A 13,364-nucleotide genomic window follows, 5' to 3' on the forward strand; every position below is an offset into this window, starting at 1 on the left:
GTGTTAGAAATATCTCCCACTCTCCTGACTCATGGATCCACATGAAGCTTAAGATGCTCAGCAGCAGGCTTATCTTCTTGGGGTCTGTACATTGTTGTATGTTTATCCTGTACTATAGAACTAAAATCCACCTATAAGTGAGTATATACCATGTGTGTCTTTCTGGGTCTGTTACCTCACTCAGGATGATATTTTCTAGTTCCATCCATTTACCTGCAAATTTCATGATTTCCTCATTTTAAAATTTTTTTTCTTAAGATTTATTTATTATTTATACTACATTCTGCCTGCACACCAGATCTTACTATGGATGGTGCTGAGCCACCATGTGGTTGCTGGGAATTGAAACTCAGGACCTTTGGAAAAACAGCAAAGTGTTCTTAACCTCTGAGCCATTTCTGTAGCCCCGATTTCCTCATTTTTAATGGCTGAGTAGTATTGCATTGTGTAAATGCAATTTATGTATCCATTCTTCGGCTGAAGGACATCTAGGTTGTTTCCAGATTCTGGCTATTACAAATATTGCTACTATGAACATAGTTGAGCAAATGTCCTTGTTGTATGGTTGAGTATCTTTTAGATATATGCCCAGGAATGATTTGGCTGGATCTTGAGGCAGCACTATTCCTAATTGTCTGAGAAAGCAGCAGATTAATTTTCAAAGTGTTTGTACAAATTTGTACTTCCACCAGCAATGGAGGAGGGTTCCCCTCTCTCCACATCCTCTCCAGGATGTATTGTCACTTGAGTTTTTGATCTTAGTCATTCTGATGGGTATAAGATGGAATCTCAGAGTTATTTTGATTTGCATTTACCTGATCGCTGATGACATTGAGCATTTCTTTAACTGCTTCTCTACCATTCAATATTTCTCTTTTGGGAATTCTCTGTTTAGCTCTGTCTCCCATTTTTAAATTGGATTATTTGGTTTATTGGTGTTTAATTTCTTGAGTTCTGTATATATTCTGGATATTATCTCTTTGTTGGATGCAGGATTGTTGAAGATGTTTTCCCAATCTGTAGACTGCTGTTTCATTCTATTGATAGTATCCTTTGCTTTACAGAAGCATTTCAGTTTCTTGAGGTACCATTTATTAATTTTAGAACTTAGAACCTAAGTTGAACTTCAAGTCTCTGAAAAAAGAATTTGAAGAAGATACCAGAAGATGGAAAGATCTTTCATGCACATGGATCGGTAGGATTAACAGTAAAAATCTTACCAAAGGCAATCTATAGATTTTATTTAATCCCCATCAAAATACCAGCACAATTTTTCATAGACCTTGACAGAACAAGTCTACACTTCACATGGAAAAACAAACAAACAAACAAACAAACAAAAAACAGAATAGCTTAAATCTATACAATAATATAATTTCTCCAGGTATCTCCAGAATACCTGTACCTCAAGCTATACTGCAGAGCAAAAGTGATAAAACCTGCATGGTACTGGCATAAAAATAGGCTGGTTAATCAATGGAATGAAATTGAAGGCCCAGAAATGAATCCATATACCTATGTACACCTGATTTTTGACAAAGGAGCCAAAACCACACAATGGAAAATAAAAACAAAAACAAAAACAGCAGCTTCAGACAAATAGCGCTGGTCTGATTGGATTTTAACATGTAGAAAAATGCAAATAGATCCATATTTATTACCCTGCATAAAACTAAAGTCCAACTGGATCAAAGATCTCAGCATAAAACCAGATACACTAAGTCTGCTAGAGGACAAAGTGGGTAAGGGCTTTGAACTCATTGGCATAGGAGACAACTTCCTGAGCAGAACACCAGTAGCTCAGGCTCTAAGATCTACAATTAATAAATGGAACCTCTTGAAACTACGAGTGAATTTGAATGTATATGAACAGGCCTATCACAGATTGAGACATAGGATCATTCTGTGCAGGGAGGCAATATGCATGGAAGTACTACAGCAGCAAAAAGGACACATAATTGAAGAGTTGAGAGGTCAATATGCATTTTGGTCCCAGTAAGGGAAGAGGGTGTCAGGCAAGGCTCTCATATTGAGTATGATTCTTATTGAACATTAAAAGTGAGTGCTTTTATGTGTTAGAAACCAATAATAAATTGATTGATATTGAGTTATTGAGTTAGTTTATACAACCAATAACATCACCAGTTTCTGAAAAAAGACTTGCATGATTCTTGGTAATTCTATTGTGTTTAAACCTAAGACAAAGAAACACATTAAAAATAAATTTGCAACCAGAATAGTTATTTATTGGCAGGAGAGCATATTATAACAAGGCAAGAGAGGTATTGCCATCCATATGCACTGTAATTTTCTTTCAGAATGCCACATTATTCTCATTATTTGGAAAAGTGGAAATGCACAGATATAGGAATGTATGATGTGGAATCAAATAGACAGGCTATATTGAATATAAATGTTGAATGGAAGTTAATAAAGATCACATCTAGTTTCTGCCTTGAGAAAAAGATTGGAAACAGCGTTACTCACAGAGTTGATCATTGCATTTTGGTGAAAGAGTGAATTTGGTCTTAGATGTGCATCTGAGTCGCCTTGGGGATTTCAAAGTGAAGACAATGAGTGGCTAGTTGGATACATGGCTCTGTACTTCAGAAGATAGAGTTGGGCTGCTTTGGAGATGTGCATTTATGATACCCGAATGTGCTCATTGAACCCCTATGCATGGATGAACATGCTGATGGAAAGAACAGACTGAGAAAAATAAGAACAGTGAGCTGCAGCTGACCTTCAAGGAACTTCTAAGAACTCAGTATAGGAATTTCAAAGTCTGTGGACAGTGGAGAAATACATAATCTGACACAAAGTATTTAAAATGTTCCATCTCTTTCCTAAAATGAGAGCATCTTCAAAATGGGAACCAATGATTCAAATGAGAGGAACATAGTGAATCTTGCTTGTGAAAAAATTGGTGTATTTTTAAAAGCTATATAAACACAGCACTGGTCATATAGATTGATTGCCATTAGTTTCTGACACGCGTAAGTATTTTCTACTTTAATTCAAGTGTGAGAACTGTGCTCAGGAGGGTCCTCCTAGTAAAGACGCATTCCCTTTCATGTGCTTTAGATAAAACAAGGCTATATGCCACTTTAGACAATGCTTATCATTTTCTTTTGTTATTTATAATTCACTCGGAGATATTTTAAATTGAAGTACTGAATTACAAGTTTTATTACTAGTAACATACTGAACATTATAGATACAGAGAAGAGAAATAACCTGCCTAGATACTTCCAGAAACAAGCAAGAAAATACATATAATGCCTTCCATCTTTACGTGATGAATTGAGCCTTTGGGACACTACATATTTATAGCTTCCTACTTCCAGGATCCACTACATGTTTTTCTCACTGGGTCAGTGCCTCAGCTGCTTGGCAATTTTGTTGGAGCATTACAATCTTCATTTCTGAAGTTATCCCATGCTGGGTCAAAGGGCAGCATTAGTAACTGGTTTATGGGAGCAATTTAAACTCAGAGGAGTCCACATATATTCCTACCTCTCTCTACTGTATAATAATATCACAATTGTCCCTCGACAATCAAGACCAATTATCCCAGAAATAGACTATTGTCCTAACTTTCTTTTTGCCAACTCAGGGATAAAGAATCAAACTTACCAGAGAGTGACCCCAGCCCCATAGCTATTAAAAACAATGATTTTTTTAGTTTTTTTATTTAACTTTTATTAATTACACTTTATTCATTTTGTATCCCCCCATAAGCCCCTCCCTCCTCCCCTCCCAGTCCCACCCTCCCCCCCTTTCTGCATGCATGCCCTTCCCCAAATCCACTGACAGGGGAGGTCCTCCTCTCCTTCTTTCTGATCTTAGTCTATCAGTTCTCATCAGAAGTGGCTGCATTGTCAGGGTTCTAGGTTATCTCCATGAATAGTCCTTGGTTGGAGTATGAGTCTCTGGGAAGTTCCCTGTTTTCAAATTTTCTGGTTCTATTGCTCTGCTTGTGGAGTTCCTGTCCTCTCCAGCTCTTACTATTTCCCACTTCTTACATACAATTCCATTCACTCTGCTGAACAGTTGGACATCAGGCTCAGCATCTGCTTTGACAGTCTGCAGGGCAGAGGTTTTCAGAGGCCCTCTGTGGCAGGTTCCGAGGTTGTTTCCTGTTTCTTCTTCTGGCTTTCAGAGGTCCTCTGTAGCAGGTTCCTAGGTTGTTTCCTGTTTTCTTTTTCTTCTGATGTCCATCCTCTTTGCCTTTCAGGATGGGGATTGAACATTTTAGTTAGGGTCCTCTCTTTTGCTTAGTTTGTTTAGATGTACAGATTTTAGTGGGTTTATTCTATGTTGTATGTTTATATGAGTGAGTATATACTGTGTGTGTCTTTTTGCTTCTGGGACAACTCACTTAGGATGATCCTTTCCAGGTCCCACCATTTACCTGCAAATTTCATGATTTCCTTATTTTTCATTGCTGAGTAATACTCCATTGTATAGATGTACCACAGTTTCTGCATCCATTCTTCAGTTGAGGGGCATCTGGATTATTTCCAGCTTCTGGCTATTACAAATAAAGCTGCTACAAACATGGTTGAGCAAATGTCCTTTTTATGTACTTGAGCCTCTTTTGGATATATGCCTAGGAGTGGTATGGCTGGATCTTGAGGAACCGCTATTCCTAGTTGTCTGAGAAAGTGCCAGATTGATTTCCAGAGTGGTTGTACCAGTTTACATTCCCACCAGCAGTGGAGAAGGGTTCCCCTTTCTCCACAACCTCTCCAACATGTGTTGTCACTTGAGTTTTTGATCTTGGCCATTCTGATGGGTGTAAGGTGAAACCTCAGGGTTGTTTTGATTTGCATTTCCCTAATGGCTAATGAGGTTGAGCATTTCTTTAAGTGCTTCTCTGCCATTCGATATTCCTCTACAGAGAATTCTCTATTTAGCTCTGTTCCCCATTTTTTAAATGGATTACTTGGTTTATTGCTTTTCAGCTTGTTTAGTTCTTTATATATATTGGATATGAGTCCTCTGTCAGATAAAGGGTTGGTGATGATTCTTTCCCAATCTGTAGGCAGTCGCTTTGTTTTGATGATGGTGTCTTTTGCTTTACAAAAGCTTTTCAGTTTCATGAGGTCCCTTTATTGATTGTTGCTCTTAGAGCCTGTGCTGTTGGTGTTCTGTTCAGGAAATTTTCTCCTGTACCAATGACTTCTAGGGTATTCCCCACTTTTTTTTCTAGCCGATTTAATGTGTCTGGTTTTATGTTGAGGTCTTTGATCCACTTGGACTTCAGTTTTGTGCAGGGTGATAAGTATGGATCTATTTGCATTTTTCTACATGTAGACATCCACTTGGACCAGCACCATTTGTTGAAGATGCTGTCTTTTTTCCATTGTATGGTTTTGGCATCTTTGTCAAAAATCAGGTGTCCATAAGTGTGTGGGTTTATTTCTGTGTCTTCTGTTCGGTTCCATTGATCCACCATTCTGTTTCTATGCCAGTACCACACAGTTTTTATAACTGTTGCTCTATAGTATAGCTTGAGATCAGGGATGGAGATACCTCCAGAAGATCTTTTATTGTAGAGGATTGAAAAACAATGATTTTTATTGTTCTCTGGTAGAAGTATTTCTTCTTTGCAAAACAAGACAACTAAAGCAGCATACCATGGCGATGTTGGGCGTCAAAAGTCATGGTTTTGCAAACTGGTTTTTACTATTATAGATATAGTAAAGTGGGTAATTTCCATTTTCAGCATCTAATTTAATGAAGCCATTTATTGTTTTCTGGTTCAAATCCTGTTGCCTGCTTTTTGATCACTTTCCCCTGGTGGGGCTACCTCGATAGACCACAGGGGAAGAGGATGTACTTAGTTCTGATGTGACTTGATATGGTGGGGTGGGCGGGTGGGTGGGGACTCCAATTCTCTGAGGAGTAAGTGAGAGGGGATAGGGGAAATAGGGAGGAAAGTTGGTACCAGAAGGAGAAGAGGGAGGGGCTATGACTGGGATGAAAAATGAATAAGAACAAAACCAAAACCAACTGGACAACACTCCCTGTGATGCAGTGGTGTATTTCCCAGATCTTTGTGGGAAAACATCCCCATGTTTGAGGCTTCCGCAAGAGCTATTAGTGAAGAACCTTTAGCTTTCAGCCCAGGTCTAGGATTAATTCAGCTGAAACTTCCTTTCCTCCAGTGCCATTCATTCATCAGGCCCCTCTGCATTCAGTTACTGCATAACATTAGCGTACAAAACCATAGTGATCTTAACTTAGCCACAGCCAACTCTAAATGTGCCCCAACCCTTTTTTCCTTCTTCAGAATTACTGACAAAGTTGGATTAGGCAGGCTCCTCTTGGGCTTGCATGTTAGCTGTACTTCTTCATCTGTTCTTTTCTACTTCCTTCTGTCTCTTTTGTTGAAGTTGAGTGACAGACTTCCTACTCAGCATTCAACAGCCCCTGTCCTACAAAATAACCTGGCTGGCTCCAGAACAGTCTTTAACCAGTCAATCTTTTCTTCCATCAGACTAGCTTTTGGGTTGACAGAGTAAAATTGAAGAATTTACTTTCTTCTTTTCTTGAATGAATGTTCCCTTGTCTAAAGCAACTCAAAGACATAGGCATTCTCTAAGTCCATGTTTGTTACTAATGGCAAATTCTTTGCAGACAGGAGAGGCATGTTTGCATCCCAAGTATACAGTCACGTGTATAGCAACATTTTGGTTAATGATGAGCTGCTATACAATGGTAATCCCATAAAACTATAGTAGGGCTAAGAAATTATTGTTTCTTAGTAGCGTCATAACCTCATACTTCATCACTCTTGGGAGTTTTGATAGTGTTTGTGTAAGCTGGCTGTTCCTCAAAATTTTGGAAAATTACCTTTGCCACTTACCTTTAACTTTGGTAACTAACAGTTGTTTCTGAATTTAATTAAGATGGATTTCCATGTGGTCATAATGTTGAAAACAAATAAAACCATGCAACTAGATGCTACTCTCGCCCCCCCCCCCAAAAAAAAAAACCAAAGAAATAGGCTTACTTGTTAATTGATTGGTGGGTGTCTGAAGCCAATCATACCTTCTACCTTTTTGAAATTTCTGCTCTGTGTAGGATTGTTTTCATTAAAGGAAGACTGACCTTAAAAAGGAAAGCTGTTCCTTTACTTTTCTGGACAGTGGCTCTGCTCCATTCTAAAGCACTTGAACATACACATTAAAAATATGTTTTCCTGTCCCCTAATTTCTTTCTAAGTCAGGCCTCAGGTGGCAATTTGCCATCTGTGTGCACAGGTGTAGCTGAGTGTGGTACTCAGTTCTGCCCATAATGAGCTTCAGAGACACTTGGATATTTCTATCAATTTCTCTTAGGTTTCTGGTTAGTTCTATCCACTGCTAGAAGGCAAAATGGTCTTGTTATATTTATTAATTGCTTAGGGAGTGATTTAAGAATATATTCATGCCCTTTTCATTATTCCTATGAAATGATACATGATTTTAAATCTTGTTTCAGCGTAAGGCAATTACCTTGTTACTTTGTTAACACAATTACTGAAATTAATATTCATTTCCTTTATAATTTAATCAATCATGAAAATGGACTCCTTGCTAGATCTAGTATTATAGTTTCCTTCAGGGCTATGTAATTTCAGTCTAACATCTCCCTTTTTCCTTTACAATGGCTTTGTATCAATTAATCATCAATGAATCTTAGGGAAGTGACAATTTTGAACTTTTCATAAAGTTTAGTTTTATGTGATAAAAGCACAAGTCAAATGAGTACTGCCATCTTAGGCTTGGAGGGGGCAGAAGAACCCCAGTGTTCATGGCTGAAAGCTGTGCTTGGGTTCCTTGCAAATTTGAAAAATTTCTTCAGTGAATCAGAACTAAAGATCTTTTTACTTGATCTTATGCAGTGGTCTTAATAATATAGGTAATTCATTAGCTACCAGTAACCTTCTTGTTTTGTTTTTTCCTCTTTGAAACCCAGGAATATCCATGTAAGCCAGGCTGTAGGCATCCCTCCTGCCCATCCACTATCATGATTGGTAAATTCTGCTTGGCAATGCACCCTTGCAATGGAAGAAGGGTTTTCCCCGGGCTACAAAGGAGAATGTTCTTTTGATTCATTTTTATTCATTCCTAAGTAGTAGTTGATCTCTTTGAATATGTGAAATGCATCTCTCCCATTGTATTTTTAAGGGACATAGTTGGCAGAGTATTTACTGGGGCAATTGCATTTTATTTTGAAGATGATGAAGCTTCTGGAACTTGACAAACTTTTGCAAATACAAAAAATAAATGGTTCATACAACCAGAAGTCAGTCTTATAAAAACTGAAATTTTATCAACTGTTGATTTCTGCCAGCACAAAGCCATCTGAATCCCACCAAAAGAGGAAAGAGAAGAAAGAGAGAGCATTAAAACTATTTATTTGTCCTTGATTTGGTAAAAGGGTTAATGAACAAGTTGTTTTGTTTCCAGAAAGCACCACTTTGATGAACACAGGAACAAATGGTAATATATATATTTTTTAAGCTGGGAGGAATTTTTGCCCAGTTCTAAAAAAAAAATTACATTGTTTTTTAACCTAGATCAAAGAGTTGGCTGCATCCTCTTCCTTGTGGCCTGGCAAGACTTTTCCTCCCATGGGGAGGTGATCAAAGACCTGGCCACTGAGTCCATGTCAGAGACTGCCTCTGCTCCCCTTACTAGGGTACCCACATGGAGACTGAGCTGCTCATGGGCTACGTCTGAGGAGGGGGTGTAGGTCCTCTCCATGCATGTTCCTTGGTTGATTATCATTCTCTTCAGGACCCCCTGCGCCCAGATTTTTTGGCTCTGTTGGCCTCTTTGTGGCGCTCCTGTCACCTCCATGTCTACTTCCCCCTTCTTTCATAAGATTCCTTGCATTCTGCCCAAAGTTTAGCTATGAGTCTCGGCATCTGCTTTGATACCTTAATGCGTAAAGTGTTTCAGAGGCCCTCTGTGCACGGCTCCTGTCCTGTTCCCTGTCTTCTCTCCCTTCTGAATGAGAATTAAGACTCTTCCATAGGGTACTCCTTGTGGTTTAGCTTCTTTAGGACTATAGATTTTTAGTATGTTTATCCTATATTAAATGGTTAATATCCACTTATAAGTGAATATATACCATGTGTGTCTTTCTGCTTTGGGTTATCTGGGAAATGCAAATCAAAAGGAGCCTGAGAATAGTTAAGATTTGGGCAGAGTGCCAGAATCATTATGGAAGAAGAGGAGATAGAAAGACCTAGAGGTGACAGGAGCTCCACAAGGAGAACAACAGAGCCAAAATACCTGTGCCCAGGGGCCTACAGAGACCGATACTCCAACTAAGGACCATGCATGGAGAGAACATAGACCCCCTGTTCAAAGGAAGCCCATTGGCTGTTCAGTTTCCAAGTGGGTTCCCTAGTAAGGGGTAGAGGGGCTGTCTCTGACATGAACTCAGTGGCTGTCGCTTTGATCACCAACCCTTAGGGGGAGCAGCCTTGCCAGGCCACAGAGAAAGATGATGCAGCCAGCCTTGATGAGTCCTGATAAGGTAGGGTCAGATAGAAGGGGAGTAGGTACTCCCCAATAAGGAGATTAGGGAAAGGGCATGAGGGAGAAGAGGAAGGGAGAGTGGGATTGGGAGGAAATGAGGAAGGAGGCTGCAGTGGGGATACAAAGTAAATAAAATGTAATAAATAAATATATAAATAAAATTAAAGTAAATAAAAAATACTAAAGGGATGACACATGCTGGAGAAGTTGTGGGGAAAGAGGAACCCTCCAATACTGCTGGTGGGAATGTAAACTCATACAACTACTTAGAAAACCAATCTGGCATTTTGTCAGAAAATTAGGAATAGTGCTACCTCAAGATTCAGCTATACCATTCCTGAGCATCTGAAAGATGCTCAACTATACAACAAGGACATTTGCTCACCTATGTTAATAGCAGCTGTATTCATAATAGCCAGAATCTGGAAACAACCTAGATATCTCTCAACTGAAGAATGGATACAGAAATTGTGGTACATTTACACAATGGAATACTACTCAGCAATTAAAAACAAGGAAATAACCTTGACTTTTTTTTAACAAGGTCTTTAATCAAGATATACCACTTCTATAGCAGAAATTGTTATCGGTTTGCTTTTGAATGGATACAAAGGCTATTAACTGCCCTATCAAGTGAGACTTGAAATAAAGGTAGAAAATATTCCAGGGTTTTACCCAGTCTGGATGCCTGGCATTATCTTCAGTGGCTCTAATCAGGCTTTTGTTGTTAGGAAAGAGAAACAAATGGAAGGACACCAAAGGAGAACCCGAGTTTTGGCTGTTCCAGATCTCTATAGTTCTGCTGTGGTAACCTGGGAACCTGAAGAAATTATAAATTGAAGGAGTGAAAATGTAATTACATCTCTGTGGGACTGTGAGCCTGTTAAGTTAGTAAGACTTCACATTTTCAATCTAAGCCTTCTACAAGACAGACATTTAGACATTCTCACAATGGCAAATTCCAGCGGAACACTGTTCTTGTGAAAATTGCATCGCTTTTTTTTTCTTTCTTTGCTTAAAGGAAAGGTTTTTCTTCAGTTGACTAGCAGACACTAAGCTTTTTTAGCTAATGTCCATTTTCATGAGGTCTTTAAAATTTTAATCAGTGTCTTTTATCACAAAGTTATAAATTGTGGAAAGGCATTTAATTTAAAATTGTCAGTGCTTCACTGAAAAAGTGTTAATAAATGTTGATATAATAAAAAAGTCAGATAATGCACAGGCTTATTTCAGCAGGTGGGCGTGTAAAAGGGAGCGGGCTGCTGGTGTGTGCTAATTATAGTGGTCAATCCTACCAGACAGCCTCAGAGTCTTACGCGCTGGCTGGCAATAGGAAAGTACAGAGTCTGATTTTGAGCATTGCTTCAAATATGAGCCACCACAGGGTTGTGGGGGTGGGGAGCTGGGAGGTTTCTTTGAGGAATGTTCCGAGTCATAAAGAAACTCAACAAGAGCTATTAACCTTCGAAATGGCGTTAACAATGGCATATAATCCAACCTTCCTTTGTGCTGCTCTCACACACAAAAAGCGCCGTAGAACAATTTGCATGTGTCCATGGAAGAGGAAAGAGTGATACAAAGGGAAAGAAAAATGAGATGTGGGTAGAAATTTTCTAAAGTGAAATTTAAAAAATACATGTAAAAGCTGGCAAAAACAGCTTAATATTCTCAGCAAAGCCCTGAGTTCAGTTTTTACACAGAGGCATGGAGGTGCTTTGAGTGTTGCAACCCAAAGGCTGACAAATGCAAAGCCACTCAGAGGGGCATGATGGCACAGTTAATCATATCCCCCTGATTTAGTCCCAACTGAGGAACTCTTGGCAGGTTTTATAAGTGCAGCCAAAAATCAGTCTGAATTATGCAAGGATATCGGAGCCTGCACTGAGGAAATGAAAATGGTTGAATAGATGGAAGTGAAGATTACTTTCAAAGTCATTTACAATGTCACATATGCAAACAAAAAAGACAGAGGCAAAGAAATGCTGCCTAGCAAATCAGATAATTTGTATGTGTATGTATATATTTACATATATATATATATATATATATATATATATATATATATATATGTACTTATTTTCTTTGATAATTCACAAGGGTTTCAGACCTAGCAGCCACTACATTGATAAAAGTTTTGGAAATATAATTAGGTAGGCCTGGCCCAGGTGACTATGAAATTGGTAAAGACCTTTGCTGTTTCGTCTCCCCATTCTGGCTACGTACTGTCTGCGTGGGTTTTATCTTAAAGTACCCAGAGCCTACTTGCGGCTATCTCTTCCTTGCCTAGCACTTGTAATGTTTGTCTTCCTGTCCTCCTTTTATTTGAGCCTGTCTGCCTCACTCTCACTCACTCACTCACTCACCCACCCACTCACTCACTCTTTATTCTGTTGTTTCACATATAACATAAGTACATAATTTTATATATCCTTCCTTCTTTTTTCTTATTTTTGCTCACATGCACAGCATACTTGTACTCTTTTGTTTCATGAATTCTATGCAATTGTTAAGCTGGGTGCTTTGATATGTAAACCCACTAATGACATTTCTGCATGTTAACAGTGAAGAATTCCAGGAGATTGCCTTATTCTCTAGTTATGATAAAATGTCAGTCCTTGCTTCAGTAAAGGAGACGGTTTTGAGCACACACACACAGAGACATAACCTCAAGTCACAGATCCAGTAGATAATCTTACCCTTCTGTGAACTTGCCGTAGGATTAGGCCAGTGAGGACTCCTATTGAAGCTTGCTCTTTGACCTTTCCCACACTTGGTGTGGTCAACATTTCTCAAATTTTCCTCAGTGGTAGTGAGATATTGCCTGATCCCCAGTCTTGTTAAGAATAAACTGTGCAGGTTGTTTGTTCATATTAGGTTGAAAATATGACAACCTGACTAAAGAGCTCTGAGGGAAAAAATCATATAGAAATTTCAGTCATACACACAGGATATTAGAAACAAGGTAGGATGGTAAAACAGTTTTAAAACCACTGGCTTAGATGACGTCTAATATTTTTCCTAGCTTTTCCCAATCTATTTATTAGGTTTGTGTATATTCATGTACATATGGGTGTGGGGAACAGCCTTGGTATTTCTCAGGAGGTGTCTACCTTGAACAGCTTCAAGCTGCCCTGCTTGCCTGAAGTTTACCAAGCAAGCTAAAATGGCTGGCCAGTAAGGCATAGGTCCTCACCTGTCTCAGTCTCCCCAGTGCTGGTAACAGGAGCATGCTACCACTCCCGGATTTTTTATTTATTTTTTTTTTATTTTATTTTTTTTGTAGATTCTGTGGCTTGAACTCAGCTCTTCATGCTTGAAGGACAAGCACTTTGCCAGTTAAGCTATTTACCAAATCTGGGTTTTTCTAACCCTCTCTGTTAGGAATAAGGCTGGGATTCATTAGGTCAATTGCTTTTCCAATGCAAGCTACCCTAGGATCATACTGAGTGTATTTTTTGATATGTGCTTTCACTGGTTTAAATTCCTGACAGAATTTCTGGAATTGGAGATCCTCTGAACTACTTAATGAATATTTTGTATATTGTATTGTGGAAGAACAACACACCTTAAAAGAGGTTGGCATTCCTGTTGACCTCAGGACAGAACTTTACAAAGTAGAATATTGATCATGAGGTTTTTAGAAGCTCAGAGAATTCTTTGACACAGGATTTGTCTCATGCCTCCCTATGTGCTGGTTGGCTTAGTGCTCATTTTCTTGAAGTTTTTTGTTTTTATACTGGGGGGGGGGCAGTTTCTGAGAGTTTTCTTGGATTTGTCTTCTTCTTCTTCTTCTTCTTCTTCTTCTTCTTCTTCTTCTTCTTC

The sequence above is a fragment of the Psammomys obesus genome, unplaced genomic scaffold, assembly GCF_907164565.1.
Source record: "Psammomys obesus unplaced genomic scaffold, mPsaObe1.curated_primary_1811, whole genome shotgun sequence".
NCBI classification, from domain to species: domain Eukaryota; kingdom Metazoa; phylum Chordata; class Mammalia; order Rodentia; family Muridae; genus Psammomys; species Psammomys obesus.